The sequence below is a fragment of the Brachyhypopomus gauderio genome, chromosome 3, assembly GCF_052324685.1.
Source record: "Brachyhypopomus gauderio isolate BG-103 chromosome 3, BGAUD_0.2, whole genome shotgun sequence".
Taxonomy (NCBI): Eukaryota; Metazoa; Chordata; class Actinopteri; order Gymnotiformes; family Hypopomidae; genus Brachyhypopomus; species Brachyhypopomus gauderio.
The window spans coordinates 13,128,648-13,147,851 of record NC_135213.1 but is presented as its reverse complement, the minus strand read 5'-3'; positions in this window follow the sequence as shown (position 1 = coordinate 13,147,851).

The window sequence follows — 19,204 nt, the reverse complement described above, 5'->3', positions numbered from 1 at the left end:
AAGTGTTTTCTGGTGTTAACCATTTGTACTATCGTATCATTCATGTCTCTCATTCAAGTTCCTGTTCTGGTTCCTCTGTGTATTTGTATACGTTTCTGGATGCTCTGCCATAGATTAATGTTAAAGCTCTTTGCCTGTCATTTTGGATTTGTTTGCTTGGCTGGACAAACATTTTTGGATTTGACTTCGCCTGTTTAAGATAACAACTCAAACCTTATCCCAGTAAACCTGCACTTGCTTCTTAACTCTGTTCTTGGAGAGACAACACAACAGTGAGTGCCCTAGATTGCTACAAAAACACAATTTGAACTTCTAAAGGAATTATTCCATCCCTCTGGAAATGGAAAAAAGACTTTATGTTGTGAACATGGTAAATGCCTATTAGAAATGCAGAAAAAAATTTAACACTGAAACAAGCTTTCAAAAATCAAGCTCAAGAATTATTAGAGCAGCTGCATTCTGTTTAGTTCAAAATAACCAATTTCCTTAATTGAAAGCACATTTTACTTAATATTATAATTAATGTCCATTTGCTGTGACGATTTTGAACTTACACCGTGCGTTCTCAAGCCTGCTCTGTCGAAGACACCTCATCACCTCTGATGGGTACTGTCCACCACCTCCAAATTCCTGTTCAGACTACTCCTATATTTTGTATTGGGTGGTGTGAATAGTGCCCTCCCTAAAAGTGAAATGATAGGGCAGCATTACATTTCATATAATTTTGATTTAATCATCCTAAATAAACTAATTCTACCATTCATTTGAATTCTAATTCAGCTGAAATGCCAACTTGACTGGACAGTTGAAAATGGCTAATAGTAGGCCACAAGCTGAAAAAAACAGAAGGTGTAATTTTGTTACATTTTGATTTGAATAAAACAGTGAAGCACTAGTACTATGCTGACACCCACCAGGATCAGAAATTTGTACTGTACATCCTTATTTAATTTTAGAATAAAATAACTAAAAAGGCTGACGTGGTTGGATGGCCATTGTTTTCTCTGGATGTGACAGGACTGGAGAATTAAAAGTATTTCAAATGAAACACTAAAAAAACTGAATTAAATAGAGGAATTTATTGATCAATCAGGCAATCAAAATATCTCACTTATATAATTCCTCAAATAAAAGCAAATTAAAATTGATTCATTATACACAATCAACAACAAATAAACAGAATACAAGTTGTGAAAATATATGTTCATTACACTGTACAATTATAAGGAGTTGATTCATATTTTACATAAGGGATACATTACAGTAATCATTATTTTCATATTAGATTTCCTAGGAGGGTTTTCTTTTAACCACTGTATCAATAGTAAATCATAAACAATCCATCATTGACCTGTTTCAGACCCACAGTGGAAGAGCAGAATTGAGCAGTATTGAGCAGTATATCCTTACGACACATACTGTACCTGTAGCTGACTCACTGGAAGAGGGGAAACCCAACTCCTGTTATATGGGGAAGAGTGTACAAACAGGCCCATTTGTAATTGAGAATATTGTGTGTGCACATGCAGGAGTTCTTGTTAGATAAACTCAAGCGCTTAAGTTAAGTTGACTTAAGTTGGTTTTTGAACAAGCTTGCAAATGACTGAGTTTGCAATCTGCACCAGGTAATGCTCTACTTTTAAAGTATTTACTCCATCACTACAATGTGATGTCAATGCTTCTTTACAAGAACAGCCATACATTTAATCGTACATTGAATTATACATTGACAATTAAGGTGTCAACTTTTTCCCAGGGAAATATATTTTAATGTTTATAAATATAGAATAAAAGTATATACTGAATGTTTTGAACCCCCTAAACTGTTGTTTGGGGTCCAAATCGGGTCAGACCTTCCAAATCCCTCCCATTTGTCTAACCCTGCTCCTCCTGAAGTAGAATCCATGGTTGAATGGTTCAATTTCCATTCAGACCTCTTTAAAATATCTGCATTTCAAAGACAACAGAAGTTTGTCTTAAGACGAAAGGCAGTCCCACAGATAGAGCTCTGCTCTTTGCTATATATAGCAATGTAGTGTTCCTATTACATTGTTTATTTGATGGTGAAATATAGGCCAGAACACATATTTGACTGATATAGGTCACATGATCAGCCATAAAGGAGCAACCAAAAAGGTTGTTGCAGTACCTTCTTCTTGCAAAGGTTGTTGCATGTTGCAGTACCTTCTTAGCAAATGTGTGCCTACAACTGTTACATGAGCCACTGTTTTTTTATAACCAGGTGACTAAATTACATTATTTGACTATGTACAGTATACTGCATAATGCATATCCAATGTACATGCTGCATACATTGAAATAATTGCAGTTGGCAATGCTGTCTTAGACAACGAAAAATACTGTGAGCTCCAGGCTATTTTGAATCAAGTCTAAAGGAAAAATTCAATATCCATTAGAAGTGGAGACATGGGCATTGGTGTAATAAGTACAATCACAAATGGACTACATGCTAGCAACCCTTATTTAATCCTTTTTCCCCTGTATAGAATGAATGAAACAGAAATAGAGGAAGAGTCCAAAAAGACACAAACACAGCACATTAGTGATGCCATGGCTAAATAATGCCTGCCTTTTAACTCAGCCTGTGTATCGAACTATCAATCACCTCTGAATTTGAATAGGGATCAAATCACTGTACACCACTTCATTATACATTGTAATAAAAGTACACAGACTTTTGCAAGCAGGCCTAAACACAAAACATAACCCCCTGATGATGAAGGCTGGGTTTGGCAGCCCAGTAATAAATTACACTTTCCCATACATAATTTTCTTTAATCCATGTGAAAATAATAGCTGTCTTCTAAATCAGTAATTATAACTGGGAGTGTAAAATGGCCCAGTTCATCAAAGAGGAAAAGGGAATGTCAAAACACACTCCAACACATCAAGCAAAACTGTTTGCTTTCATTAATCCATTAACTAAAGTACAAAGAATAAAGTTGCCCTGTTTGTAATTTAACACATTGCATATCACATGTCCTGCTCATCAAACAATAGAGTCCTTTCTAAAATTATAAATTTTTTTACATATTTTATTTGCAAGAGTAACAGGCCATTTTCTTTTTAATATTTTTGCAAATTCTACTTTTGTAGTTTTGCATACATGTACACATTCCTTTATTTTGTCCTCATTTATCCATGGTACACTTATAGGAGCTGTTAAGTGCCATTAAATTTAGCCTCAGGAAAAAATGATCAGCAGAAAGATTTTAATTGAATGCCCAAAATCCAATTTGTGTGATGTATCCGCTACCATTATCATACATCTTAAGACGACTAAGCCAAGTGTACAATTGCAGAGGCATGATATTACATACACGGTATATTAAACACGTGTATATTGCTCTGCCAGCTACATTAAAGCTTCTTTGCAGTGAGAAGCTTAGTAGGAGGCCCCTGCAGTATTGCTTGCATGTACTTCACCTGGCATTTATTCAGTCTTGGCTTTCTATGTCCCTGTTCAGCTCACTTTACCACATAGGGGAAAACTATTTCTGTAAAAACTATGAAGAAAAGGGTGTTCTGATTCATTGTATAAGTGGAAAACCTTCTATAACATGCTCAGAGAAGTTCCTAGCAGATCTACTGACAGATGGAATTATATTTCAAGGCAGAATTGTTATTAGACAGTATTGTTGTTACACAGCTAGGTTTGCTTAGTTACATTTTAAGGAATGTTCATTGTTTTTTTTTCTTATTCTATAGATGATTAACTCAGTGTGACCTCAAAAGCATTTATATCTATCACGTATTACAGGATTTCTGATGCATTTTCCCTTTTAGATTTTGTTTCTTTTCATAAAGCAGCTTAAAATAAACTCTCTGAAGTGTCAACTGGTTCCAACATTGTCACGGAACAGCTCCGGACCCCTCCCTGTGGGTGTGTGTCTACGTCGTCTGCGTCTTGCCGTCTGCGTCTGTGGATCCTCGTGGGTGTGGTTGTGTCTGCGTGTGTTCATTCGTCCCACCTGTGGCCCGTCTCGTAATCACTCGGGGCTCATGTAGTTTGTCTATTTAATGTGCGTTCGCGCAGTGTTGTGTGCTTGTCGTTGTCTTTGGTTTGCACGTTGCGTATGTGTGTAAGTTTCTGTGTTTTCTGTGCGCGTATTGCGCAACACCACTTCAATAAAGCAATGACGTTGGCTGCGTATGCAAGGATCCGTGTCTTGTCCTTCCCACTGCACCCCAGCGTTACAGAACGACAAGCCGCGTTGAGACACCAGGCTGCGTCAGGCTCGGGAGCACCGTAACCCAGAGGCGGCGGAGGGTCTCCGCCAGGAGGCGTTACGGATATGGGGGGTATATCACCCCTCGTCCTCCAGGGAGCCCTCACCCTGCGGGTCGACGCCGCTGAGCTCTGCGGGTTGGTGAGGGACCCCGAGAGCGAGCTGGAGGAGAGGGACTCCTCAGACGGGGAGGATTACCATCCGTCGTTGGACGACGCCTCCACCGTGGACTACGGCGGGGAGGACTACCTCCCGTCGTTGGATGACGTCTCCACCGTGGGCTACGGTGGAGAGGACTACCCTCCGTCCGAGGGCTCCGGTAGCAGAGAGAACGAGGAGAGCCCTCCCCCCTCGGAACGGTCAGTCGAGACCACGAAGGGGAAGTGGACCCCCTCTTCCGACCGCTCCAGTGACAGCGACATGGACTGTGCCCGGGGTGGCAGCCCGGAGCGACCCATGGACTGGAGCCAAGGAGAAGAGGTGGAGGACATGGAGACCGAGGGGGACGGTCCGCACAGCCCGTTCGGCACGACAGCCGCGCAGCACCTGGCACATCAGCCGGCCGCGCAGCACCCGGCACGTCAGTCGGCCGCGCAGCACCCGGCACGTCAGCCGGCCGCGCAGCACCCGGCACGTCAGCCGGCGGCGCAGCACCTGGCACGTCAGCCGGCCGCGCAGCACCCAGTGGAGGGGCTGCAGCTACGGCTGGAGGTGGAAAGGTGCCCGCAGCTCCCGATCTCTCGCTCCTCTTGGCTCTCGTCTTGGCGCGTAGCTGGGCGCCTGTTCCATGTTTGTGTGTGCCTGTGTTCGTGAGTCTTCCCGTTTGTGTGCCTAACCCTTTGTTCCCTTTCGTGCCTCTATGTGTTAGTGTGCCCGTCTGTGTGTTCGTGAACGTCCCGTGTTCGTGAAACATGTACTGTATGGGTAAAGGAACTTCACTAGCAGTAAATATGAATGGAGGAGCTGACCCTGCATTAAGCAAATGAACGTAAGCAGAATTCCCACAGAAATAAATGATGAACATAACAGCAGAAGAACACACAAACAACATTCGAAAAAAAAACTCTAGCATCTTACTAACATCTTTCAGCCATCATTCCCTTTTGATATAATGGAATGGTAGCAATGATTTTTCTGTATACTTTTGCTCAAGATTTTAAGATTTTATTTTTTTTTGCTCTGTAGTCTACAATCATCTAACATGTTTTTATTATTATTATTATTATTATTATTATTATTTTACTGAGGAAATTGTATGTGGTTGGAAGGGCAAGGTGTAGTTCTAGGTTTTTATATAAAGCTCTCAGTATCAGAAATGCAGAAATGGACTTCCAGGGTCCCTGTGTTGGAAGATTTTTCTCTATCTGAGAGCTGGCACTTTACATGTTGTCTGTAATCTTATTAACAGCTTTTTGATAGAGAACTGGAGAACTGAGCTGACATGTTTTCTGTTCTTTGTCAAAGTTGCACCATGATTAAAAAATCAGCCTCGTTTGCTGAAGCTGAAATGGTGCTTCATTTTTACAAATGCCCTTGCATGTTTGATCAGACCAAACAGTGCATAGTAGCCTATGTTTATCTTCTGAGCATAATAGCATGCTATAGTACTTCAGATATAATGTAATCTATATATATATATATATATATATGAGAGAGAGAGAGAGATAGAGATTGCAGTAACATTTCCAGAGAAATAGGATGTTTTGTACAGAGGTCATTCATTAGCTGTGTAAGCAAAGTGGTTCTGTGCTTATGTAGTATTCAGAGGTGGATATTGTTTATATTAGAAAAAAAAGTAGACATGTCAAATGTTTAAATATCTGACATTGCAGATTAGTTCTTCTGTGTTTCCTAACTTCATTGCTACCATATCAACACCTGGAAATGCAAAACATTATTGCATTAATGCAACGTCCAGTGACATTAAATGTCTTGACATTGGAAATGACAATATCCCTAATGTTAATGGTTCTGTCACGGTACGACGGGCCCCCTGCTGGTCACCCCCGTATACAGCGGCAGTTTTCTTGTTGTTGCGTTGTGTTCGTCCCTCAGGTGGGCGGGGCCTGTGATCCTCACCACCTGACGGTTGTTTGTTTGTCTATATATGTCTTGTCTTTGTGCCAGTTGACTGCTGGTTATTATATCCTTCATTTGGATCTTCTCACAGGTTTTGGTTTGTGCACTTTATGCATTAAAACCTCCATTTTCCTTGAGACTTGGCATGATCGGTTCCTTTTTATTTTACACTCCCTGCCCGTCACAGGTTCAATGTTCTTCAACAAATCAATCAGCAAGCCTTCAATTGGTTTCTTCAATGTAAAGCTTGCAACGAATGCAATAGAAAATTCCTTTAGGAATACACCAGGAGAAATGGGTAAGAACAACTGATACTCTTGGTAGTTATTTTAGAGGCTTTGCTAATGTACATGTAGCACATCTAGAAGAGTTGCAGGCCACAGTACCACAGTTATTATCTGAATGGTTGTTTCTCTTGACGAGCATGTATTTGATGTTTGTGTTTTGTCTATAGGAGATTAAAAATTTACACTTTGTAGTATTTCTAGAATATTGCGGAAATACTGAATACCTAGAAGAAAGATAAGTCAAAAATAAGTGAAGTTTGAATCTTCAGTGCAAGAAATTGCTGTAAAAAGCAGAATAATTATTGAAAAAACATGGAGTACTCACGATTAGGAGGAATTTCAGCATTTCTTATGCATAATTATATTTATGCAAGGAATCAAATTATCACTTGTTCTCACAGATTCACACCAAAAAGACTTACAGCAAAACATAATACAGGAAACATAATTTACTTGGCAAAAAAGGAAAATACATCAATCAGGATTTTCTTGCTGAGTACTGTCTACATGATTTGTAATGTGTGCATGTCAATTGCATGTTTCATAATGTGTGCATGTTTATTGCATGTTTTATGTGTGCATGTTAATTGCATACTGGAGAGCTCCTGTTGAATATGTAAGTTTGGTGATTTAATCTCATAGTCCAACCTCTCCAGTCACCATCATCCCAACAGACTAGACATTGGAAACAAAATACCTGATCAAAGACAATATCAGTTTACTAGTAGTGAAAGTACAGGGATTAGGTGTACTAACTGATATTAAGAAGGGCATCTCTGTTGTCCATTATCTCTGATGTGTGATCAATACTACAAATGCACTGCTGTAACAACAGTAAAGAATCAGTCTAATCACAGTAGCCATCAGCAGTAACCATCACCAAAACTGCTGTGGACTATTCCACATGAAATGCTACAGAGGACACTATAAGAACACTTTTGTTATGACTTTTGCATTGTGCTGGGAATACTCCCATCAATTTTCAAGAATACTAATACAGAGACCAAGAATTGAGCAGTGAGGTCTTGCATGCCAGCAGACTTGCGGTCATGCGCTGTTAAGCTTCCATTAAATATACAGCAAATAAGAGACATGGAAAAAATCCTGATGCCTATTCAGCCCTATAACTGAGTCAGTAATCAATCATGCAGTGACTAATGCAAACTCATTCCATTCTTCTTCAGGGGCAAGTAGAAGAATAAATCAAGGGAAAAAGTTAACTGTAAAAATAGTCTTGGAAATGAACATATTGGGCAGCACACTAATTTAACACAAGTAATACAGGTTTGAAATGCTCAGGTTGGCTCTCAAAATTGCTGTGCATGGATCTGAAAAGAGGTATTAAAGCACTAATAATCCCCATTAGAGATCCTCATTAATTACTCATATAAACAAATGGTTTGTACTTACAGCAAAAATTTGACAGATGACTATATTATGTTTGCATTACAAGCCATGAAATGTTTTGCTTCTCAATACTATCAAAAGGAGGGTCAGAGTTGCAGGGATAAGTTAATAAGAGATCCAACCGTAACTACTTTAGCGTACACGGAGAGGCGGGACAAACCGGGTAACCGTCCAATCAGTACTAATGTCTTCACATCTCACACAACACGGGAAGACCATACATTTCTCCTTTGACTTTGAGAAAAAGAAGACGGTGTGTAAACCATGTGGGACGATAATGTCGGAAAAAATATGACAAATGAAACGACATCTGCGGGCTATGGCATTGCTGTTTGTACGGCACCCAGTTTTATATAGAATGTAATATGTATTGTTCGTAACAAACTCCATATGTTTTCAGGTAGAGCGGGCCTACTGATCATCAATGTTTTGTTATTGTTATGCTCAATAACTATAAGTTCAGGTCAATAAAGTTGTTTGGAAATTTGTTTTTGTATATATTGCACATACAAACAATAATATTCTGTAACTGGTTAATAAATGTTTCATTTTGTGCAAGTGTAAATAATGACTATTACAACATTTATATTTTAGTGAACTAAATTCTTTTGATAATTAGTCGACTAAAACTAGACTAAGACTAAAAACAAATCCAATGACTTAATTATGACTAAAACTAATGACATTTTAGTCAAAAGACTAAGACTAAAACTAAATCATAAATTGCTGTCAAAATTAACACTGCACCCAAGAACAGAGAGGAGGTAGAGGAGCAGTTGGATTATTTACAGTCATTTTTTATCAAGGATGATACAGGTAACTCTATGGCACTCCCTTCCCTAATACGCTGCCCAGATGAATCTGATGGGGATGGGTGCACCGCTGAGGGTTTCACGTTGCAATGCACAGTGTACTTTTAATTTTTGACTTGCCCTGCCCAATCACAAAAAACACTGGTTTTGTTTATGAGGTCTGTCTTAAAAGGGAAAGTCCTGGAATGGGCTAATGTTATCCTGACCAGTAAGACTGAGGAAGCTTGGACAATGGCAGGATTTTGCAAACTGCTGCGAGCCAGGTTTTCTGGAATTACCCCCGAACCATAGCAGTTTTTTGAGAGTCAAGGTGCTGCTACACCTCATCCCTAAGAGGTCTTCACCACCGGTATGGTGGACCCACCCAGGAATTTTTGGGGGGTGGGGCTGTGGACCTGAGCATCGGGCCCTCATGTCCCATCAGGCTAACCCCATTGGAAATGTCGGGATAATGAGGGGACTGAGGGAAAGTGCAATGGGTTTGCCATTTTCTTCCCCAGTTGCTGTGTCTGCACCACCAACAGCTATAGTGCCGGCCACACCAGCACCTCCAGACTCGCATCCAGTGGCCAGGGCACCTCCTGTTCCCACGACCTGGGAAGGGTCTCTGCCTCCTGTTCTCACAATACAGAAGGGGTCAACCTGCGAACCTGAGGCTCGCCTGCCCACGAACCTGAGCCCCACCTGGGGCCTGTTCCTGAACTTGAGGCCCGCCTGAGCCCTGCTCCTGCATCAGTTCCCCTGTCTCTAGCCCTGTTCCTGTGTCTCCGCCTGTCTCTGTACTGTCCCTCGAGGTCCCATGTCTGGTTTGGTCTTCCCATCCCCCTCGTTCTGTTTCTGTCCCATCTGTTCCTGGTTCTGTCCTGTCTTGTGCCATGTCTCTGCTTGTTCCCAGTCCTGGACCAATGCTACTGGTGTCTATGGCTTGCCCTGTCCTGTCCTCCAGAGTCCCGATGTCCTGCCTTGTCTCCCTTTCGCCCTTGGTTTGTTCCTGTTTCCTGACTGCTGCCTTGTTTTCTTGGCGCTTCGTTTCCCAGTCTAGTTTGTCTAGTTGTCTAGTTCTGTCACAATCTTCTTGGCAAACCCTTTTATTTTGGTTTGGTTTGTTTCCTAGTTTCCTCTTTTTGTGCTTTTATTTTGAAATGCCTTATTGTGTCTAGTTTCATATCCCTCCCTTGTACTCTGCCCCCTTGTCATGGTCTTCAGGTATGTCTCATTGAGTTATTGGTTTGTCTGTGTATTTGTGTTTTGCCAGTTGTGTTGTTGGTCATTGTAGTGGAGCGAGAGGGGAGAAACACAGGGAGTGTGAGACAAAGGCAGTCAAAGACTGGGGTGAAACGGGGTTTAAATACATGACAATTAAGGGTGAGGACAGGAAACAAGTGAAACCTATGATGGAAACAAAGAGCTGGACTGAGACGGGGAATACATGGGAAGCTGAGGAATGATTGATGGGGACGGCGCACAGAACCTCCCTCCTAAACGTGTCACTCCTGGGCATGCACGGAGCCAAACTGGTAGAGAAAACGTTGGGACAAACAACAGGATATTCTAACCAGGAAAAATTAACACAATGGGGTGACCAAGACTCGGGATAAGGAACAGGAACATTGAAGAGGTGACAGGAAGAGGAGTAGGAACAGGATCATTGAAGACAGAGGGGAACCCCGGTAGGGGTGTGGAAGTAGGACATGGACAAGACTATGGCATTAGAGGGAGACAAGAAGAGATGGGACTGGGAACGGGCAGAGAAAATGGATCACAACCAGAACTAATAGGATCCGGGGTTTCATTACCAACAGAACAGGGGACAAGAGATCTTGGGAAGGATCTGGGATGAGACTTAGACTTGGCATTGATGGACTTAATGGGAGAATGTGTGAAGAGAGACTGGATAACACAGGGACCAGGTAAGGACATGGAAACTGGCTCGGGGGAGACAGGGCAACATCTAGGAGCAAACACATGTGGGCAACAAGAAGAATGTGAATGAGGAGCAGGAGGCATACTAAGAATACCAGAAAAATGGATGGGAACCAAATGAAACAAAATGTGGTGGACAGACAAGGTGATGGGAGCAAAAACACACATCAAAGGTCAAAGGTTGGCAAGCACAATGGAGATGACAAAACAGGAACAGGAGCAGAAGACCCCTTCTGGACCGCATATGGTGAAGACGATCCCCTCCGAATTGTGGTTGCAACTTCGCCATCGATATAGTTTCCTTGGCTCTGTTAGTAACCTGTTCATAGACCCAATTCAGTACTGCTTAGAAGGATCGGGGCAAAGCAGATACTGAAAGTAAGCGCTAACCAATACACCAAACTCTAGATCCTTCTCCAGGGTACTATTGCGGAGAGGTGATCACAGGGGGCCAGGGAAAGAATGACTTTCTCTTGTCTGGTACAGTTATGAACAGAATCAGAGGGTGCATCACAGACCTGAAATTCTACACCGCTGTGTCCTTTAATAAGTTGGCCTTTCTGTAACAGTTTGGGGTCAAGTGAGGTGGGAGATGGATTCAAGTTAGGAAAAAGTGGGTTTTATTAGACGCACAGGGAGCTACATTATCAAGATCAGAACAGAGGGACATACAACCAACAGACAGACTAAGGACATGCTTATGGGACTGACAGGGCATTGCAATGAAACAGAAAAACAACATGAAGAACAAAACAATGAACCACGCAGAGTTTCAAAATTAAGGCACACAATAAACAGATTAGTGACACAGAATAAGAGATAAACACTAAACTTTAAGCATACATTAAACAGAGCTGTCACACAGTAAGAATACAATATTAAAATATTGGGGAGATAGCAAAGGAGAACTAAAAGGCAGAAATATACAACACAACAGACTGAAGGAAATGAATATGCAGGTGGAACATGACTGAAACAGGGCTGGACTGAGATGGAGAATACAGGAAGAAACGTGGAGATGAAGGGAAGGTGAGGAATGATTGACAGGGGGTGGGGCCATACATCACAATTATAGAGTTTAATGGTATTTATTTAAAAAATAACTACCCATTGTGGGTAAATTCGGTAAAAAACATTCTTCTCTGTGAAGTATGGCAGTGGAAATGTGGTCATGCCTTGCGTCAGAATACCTTGGGAATATGGTTAGAATAGGCATCATGGAATCTGTCAAGTTCAATGTGACTGCCTCTGCTCTGAAGCAAAAAATTGGATGGCACTTGATATTCCAGAAGGACACAATTATCCAATGCATTCAGATCTACACACAAGTGGTTCACTGACCACAGAATCAGGCTATTGCAATGTCTACCCTAGTCACCTGACCTACATTCCACTGAGGAAAAAAACAAAGAAAATAAAATCTCTAGTATCATGAGATTGTGCATTATTCTGCATGGAGGAATGGTCTGATACACAGTTACATGCACTTTATCTATTTGATCTTGTTTAGATTTAAGTGTGTCAATAAATAAAGGAAAGCAAAATAAATAGCTGATGTAACTTCCATTACTGTGACCAGGGAGGGATGTGAGATGCAAGTGCACGTCTGGGCGGCCTTTATTCTCCATAGCAAATAAACAAAAGCACATAGCAGTGAGCTGGCAAAAACAAACAAAAATAGACCAGCAGAACTCGAGGTGCAGGGATGCAGCAGGGAGAGAACTCGAGCAGTTGGCTGGCAGCAGACTCGGGGCATCTGAACGCAATAGCGAGGAATAACACTCAGCACTGGAGGCGTTTCCTGTGGGCTTAAATAAAACAAAGAGGAAAAAAGGGCACATGTGCCGGTAATCGGTAATTGGGAGTTTGGGAGCAGGGAAGGTGAGAGGTGTGTGAGTGTGTGTACGTGGCAGTGGGTGTGTCCTTTGGGCTGCCGGCTTGGTGTACACTGACAATTACTAGCCAGAACTAGGCCTGGAAAGTTGTCTTAACTGCTCCATAGTTTAACATATGATTACTGGTGTTTGTCTAATAACATAAATTGTATTCACTTCACCACCAATCTAACACCTGCTGGCTGAAACATTGTGGTGGTCTCAGCAGTTTGTTTACAAGCCAACAAATTCACACCGCTAACGTTTCCATCTGTGCACATCAAGCATTAGAAAGTGATTCATGAACAAATGATTAAAATAGTCAGTCACTGTGTATTTTGTTAATTCAATGCATAAACCAAAGTGGAAAACCAGTTCTGTTTTCTTGTTCCAATTTTCTCTAGCGATTTTTAACAAGCCATCCTGAAGAATTGAATATGCTTAGCATCTTTATAGCTGTGTCAACCTGTTTAATAGCTGCAGAGAATGCAGAGACCTTTGTGTGTTTGAGAGAGAGAACAAAAACTATACAGATGACAAACTTTAAAAGTCATTCATTAAAGAGCAGTTAGCAAGCACATGCAGGGATAGCTTCAATTTTTTGCTACAGTACCTAGCATGAATGCAGTTCAATACATTCCCCATTTAGTAACTTGATAAGCAGGTTACTTACATGATTCTTGCTCTTCTGAATCAAAACACCCATTCAGAAAAGGATCCAGGTGGAAACACTTCGGAACTGGTGGCACCCTGTTGCTCTGTGATTATTTCCCAACAGGGGATTGGACTCCCCAAGTTATCACACCAAGTCAGACCTTCAAAGTTTTAAATTGTATTATTTTTCATTCTAAAATGTAAAATGTAAAATGATTCTAACTGTAAAGCTGGAAGAATCCATAAGAATATATCCTTCCCAGTTTAAGAATGTGTGTGCATGAGTGTAAAAAAAAAAAAAAAATTAGAAAAGGATCACAAAACATGCATATTTCAGTGATCATGTATCTTGCCTCTAGGGGTTTCTTCATCTTAAATGTATCTGGATTAGGCACCTCTCTGCCACAATGACTAGTCTGTCAGTTTGGAACCTGATGTTTCACTGCACAGAAGGGTAGAGGGTAATGCTATTTCTACTCAGTATTCTAAAATTTGTCCATTTCTCTTGAGAATGTCATAGGCACTTAAGGACATTACATATTTTAATCTCTTAAGCAATATTTCAGAAGACAGATTCCTTATCTAGATCCACAATACTCACACATTTTTAGTCCTTTTACAACCAGAAGAAAAAAATACACCTTAATTCATCCTTGTATACACAATGAACCTATATTTACACCCACATTTTTTGTGCATTAATGTTAATGTAGATTAATGTTCTTTTCAAAGAATCAGGCTCAGAGAAGCAATGCAACATGCAGTGAAAAGCTCAATATATTGACCTGCCACATCAGTGGGCCTAGAGGACAGGAAATGAAAAGTGAGGTAGCTAAAACATTTAGTGCTCTGCTAAGAGCAACTAAAATTGTGGCCCAGATCATCAAATGACTCCAGAGCCCCAGAGGAGCACAGAGGTCTCAACTACCACAGGCCACCATCAATACTCCAGCCAAAGCTTCTGCTCTTATCTGTGTAGGCCTACTCCCAAAGCAACACATTCACTGAACTACTCAGCAAGACCCAGCGAACAAGCCAGCAAAATGATTCCCATTTTGATAGATCTTTAGTTCACAAGCTTGCCTCTCCTAACACTATGAGAAAAATTGGTCTCAACGCCTCATCTTCTCAAATGAAAAGAAATAGAAGATTTCTGCTTCTCCAGACATGAGCTCTGTGTAGGATTCAGAACAAAGATTGCAAAGGCCAAAGTCTTCTTTCAGAAGTATTGCTAATTATTCACGGTGGTATTGAATGAAATTGGGAGAAGTCATACAAATGCTGATTTGTGGACACTGATTTTAATGAGCCATGGTAAAGTACAATAGAATTAAGCAAATATTGTGTTTTGACAAAGACTCCATTTCGTTTAAATCAATTATATATTAACTTCAAATGATTTATAAACATCTGGTGTATTATGAGGCGCAGCCTAATTTTGAGACATTTTCTCAGTTTTTGAATACCTGTAGTTTAGTTTCCTTTGCATTATGGCAGAAACAAACTTCAATAAAATAATTCACAAATTTAACATGAACTGCATTCCAGGGTGTTCCAATTTTTAGGATGCAGGTTAAAGGCACATTTTTTTTTACACCATTTTTACACCATTCATGAGTCTACACTGAGAAAATGTAGCAGCTTTCAGGAGCTTGTTGGTGACCATACTAGCTGGCACTGTAGAGGATCAATGTTCAGAAACTCTTTGGGATTTAATGCCTTAAGTAATCCTAATGGAAAAGAAAGTAATCCGCAATTAAATACACAAGTTCGTTGAACTCATTTTGCTAAAGATTGCCATGCTCAGTGTTTCTAAAATTCTCACCCAGTTCCTTAACTTCAATATGAGCAAATATTTTCTCTTCCCTTCCAAAAATGAAAATGAAAATGAAAAAGGTGCAAATCTGTAGCAATATTTGATAAATTTTTTATTAAACTTCTGACATGTATCAATCCTCCTCACCCCTCACCTCCTCTCTGATAGCCATCTAAAATGGAATAGCTTAAGTGCATACCATCAATCATTTCATAGTCATTTTTTCCATACATTGTTGACAGTAAGAGTATCTTAACTGATCAACTAATATTAAAAGCCTGTGCTACATTATAACATGTCCTATATAATGAGGCAGTTTAAAGCATGTAGAGAGCAGGAAGGTCAGCTTAACCTTCTCAATCTGGCCCCAGGCTGCTTGCCATAAGAATTAATGAACATAATAATAACTTGCCACACTAACAGGCATCCAAGCTACCTGCCCTCTTCCACTGAATTTTTTTCAAAATCAGATAATTTTCAAGCACTTCTGGTAACAGTTTACCACAGAATTTGATAAATATTAATTCAGATATTAGAACTTATTCCTTATTTTCCAATTACTCATCTTTTCTTTTAAAAATAAAACATCTCCTTGTAACATTTCAAAAACTCCTCTATCAATACAGAAAAGGCAGATCCTTTCCTGCCATATCTATCTTATTAAACTAATGCAATTGATTCAATCAATCTTGTGAAGTGATATTTATGTGATACAAGGTGGTCCACTCCCTTCTTCTTCTCATTCTCATTATACCATTGCTCTCGAGACCTTGCTTCACCTCAAATGATTTCTCATCATTCTCATAGGTAGGTGCGATCTACTCTACCAGACCTCCTGGGGCATGTAGCATGGCCCCACTGCAAAAGGGCAAGGGCAAAACCACTTTCCATATACATGTGTGAATGTGTGTGTGTGTATATATATATATATATATATATATATATATATATATATATATATATATATATATATATATATATATATATATATATATATATATATATACATAGAGAGATTAGCTCAAGAACAGTGCACAGAGAACATCATGGAATAGGTTTCCTGCATCCAAGCCATACATCACCAAGTGCAATGCAAAGCATCGGATGCAGTGGTATGAAGCACACCGCCACAGGACTCTAGAGCAGTGTAGGTGTGTTCTCCGGAGTGACGAATCACGCTTCTCCATCTGGCAATCTGATCATATATGTAATCCTGCAGCCCGGAGCCCCGGTGGGCGTGGGTAAAGGGCGGAGCATGTGTCAATCATTATCGAATGCAGCCAATCAGATACTAGACTTTCGTTGTCAATCAATTTTTATTAAGCCAATTATCAACCAGAGTTAGCTGTCAATCATTTTTTACTGCAGCCAATCATCTTAACAGATCTGCCAAATGAAGGCGGAAACTGCACGGAGAAGCTCTTTAAACAGAAGTATATGCCATTCTTGCACAAAAGTAGCTGAATAAAAACATTAGAAGAGCCATGACTTTAGACATTTTTATATCAAAGTTTAAAATACTTCTCACTTGTTATTCTGGAACGACAGTTTAATGTTTTTTTCCCTTTATTGCACGTATTGCATAATTTACATCATGTGGCGAGTGTAAATTGTTAGCGGAGGGGAGGTGTAAATGGACACAAATTAAGTATTATATCGCGATCGATCGCCAAGTATAAACGCCTCCGCCGAGCAGAGCGTTGAGTAGCGATTTCGATTGGAGGATCGTGCTCTATTTTTTATTATTAATTTTTTGCTGATGCTGGTCCAGCGTGTCACGTGCCACTGATTATGCCTCGGTGTGCCAACGGTGGCCCGCGTGCCATAGGTTGCCAACCCCTGCTGTAGAGCCTTTGAATATTAAAACCATTGTAGAAATTTCCATAAACTCTACATCTAGTATAGCATGTTTTGAGATATCGTTGATATGTCTATGTCTATGATATTCTTAATGTCTACACATTAAGAAGCAATTGCCTTGATTATGAAAATTGTGGAGATGAGCAATTTTTTTATTATTAAATTATGCTTTACTCTATAGCCTACCCCATTTAAAGGATCATAGCAATGGCAAAAATACATAGTTTGAATGTGTCATCTGTCACGTTGAGGACCCCGGCCCCTCCCTTTTGGGCGTGTGTTTACGTTGTCCACGTGCATCGTCTGCGTCTGTGGAACTACGTGGTTATGGTTAAGTCTTGTGATAATTCGTCTCACCTGTGACTCGTCTCGTACTCACGTGGGGCTAATGTGGTTTGTCTATTTAATGTGCACTCGCGCAGTGTCCTGTGCTCGTCGTTGTCTAAAGTTTACACGTTCTTGAGAAAGTTGTATGTTCTTTGTGCGCTTTGTGCGCTATATCTGTGCATTAAAAGTAAAGTGACGTCCGTTCAGGAGGAATTGTGTCTCTTCCTTCCCTGCTCCGCCGCGCGTCACAGAACGACGAGCCGTTTTGAGACACCAAGACCATGCCAGGCTACAAGTCAAAGCCAAAGAAGGGGAAGAAACCCAGCAAGCGGCATCACCGCTCTTCGTCCTCTCCCCCACGCCGCGAAGTTTCACCGACTCTGGGGCAGCTCAAAGAAGACCCGGAGTGCGCCTACCTGCTGTGCGCGGCTCGGGAGACCGCTATTCCCGAGCTGGCCGAGGAATACTACCGGATAGCAGTAGGGGTGTGGTGAGAAAGACATCCCTCGTCTTCCCGGGAAAGCTCGCCCATACGGGTTAGCATCCCCGAGTTCTACGGGACAGGTACGCCACCAGAGGGCGAGCTTGGGGAGGAGGAGAAGCAGCCCCCGCATGATGGAACCACGCCAAGGCTGGCGCAGCTGGAAGGGGACCCAGTGTGTGCGTCCCTGCTGCGTCAGGCTCGGGAGCACCACAACCCCGAGTCGGCGGAGAAGCTCCGCCAGGAGGCGATGCGGCTGTGGGGGAGGTACGACGGAGAAGACCCCCGAGAGCGAGTTTGGGAAGGGGGATTCTCCAAGCGAGGAGGAGGAGCAGGACGAGGAGGAGGAGGTCTACCCTCCATCACTATACGACGCCTCCACAGTGGACTACGGTGGAGAGGGAGAGGACTACCCCCCTTCGGTGGGCGAGGCATCCACTATCGACTACGGTGAAGAGGAGGAGGAGGAGTCAGAGGAAGAGGACTACCTCCCTCCGCCCGTTGGTCCCTCTACCACCGTAGAGGAAGGCGGGGAGGAATACGACAAGGAGGAGTACCCTCCGTCGGAGTGCTCCTCATACCCCGAGGACGCGCTGCATCTGGCACGTCCGCCAGCCGCGCTGCACCAGACGCGTACGCCAGCCGCGCTGCACCTGGCACGTCCGCCAGTTGTGCTGCACCCAGCGGAGGGTCCGCAGCGAAGGCTGGAGGAGGACCGTCACCCGCAGTGCCTGCAGCTCCCGGTATCTCTCCCCTCCTAGCTCTCCTTTTGGCGCGTAGCTGGGCGCCTGTTTCGTGTGTGTCTGTCCCAGTGTTTGTGAGTCTTCCCATATGTGTACCTAATCCATTTTTCCCTCTTGTGCCTCTATGTTTCAGTGTACCAGTCTGTTGTTACGACCACTGCTGGTCGTTGTGTTGCTGACGTTACAGGTCCAGATGTGTGTCTCCTCCCACCGTGTATGTCATTCGCTTCCTGGTTGTTGCGGATTGGCTGTTCTCCGCCCAAGACCCTCAGTCCCGCCTTTAAAAGACCCACAAAGCAGCAAGACGAGGAGATTATTCTCCAGATTGGCGTTTGGTGTGATTTGGTAGCGTTCGATTGTGTGGTTGGTTTTCTGGTTTCATTGACTTTGTATTATTTCATCCCTGAACTTGAAGTCTGGATTTGCCCCTTTTGGTTTTGGTAGCTGTTGTATATAATTCATGTGTATATGTATATAAATAGTGTGTAAGTGTAAATATTTGTGTAAATAATTCTGCTTGTTAAGTCGGCCCAGACGGGAAGAAAGGACACGACGCTCTTTTGGTTATACTGTTCTCTCTGTTTTGTCATAGGTAGTTAGGGTAGGGGATTGTCATTTACTTTCATTTCTTTAAACATGCATTTTGAGCATTAGGTCGTGTCCTGGAGTTACATCCCTTGGCCATAATTTG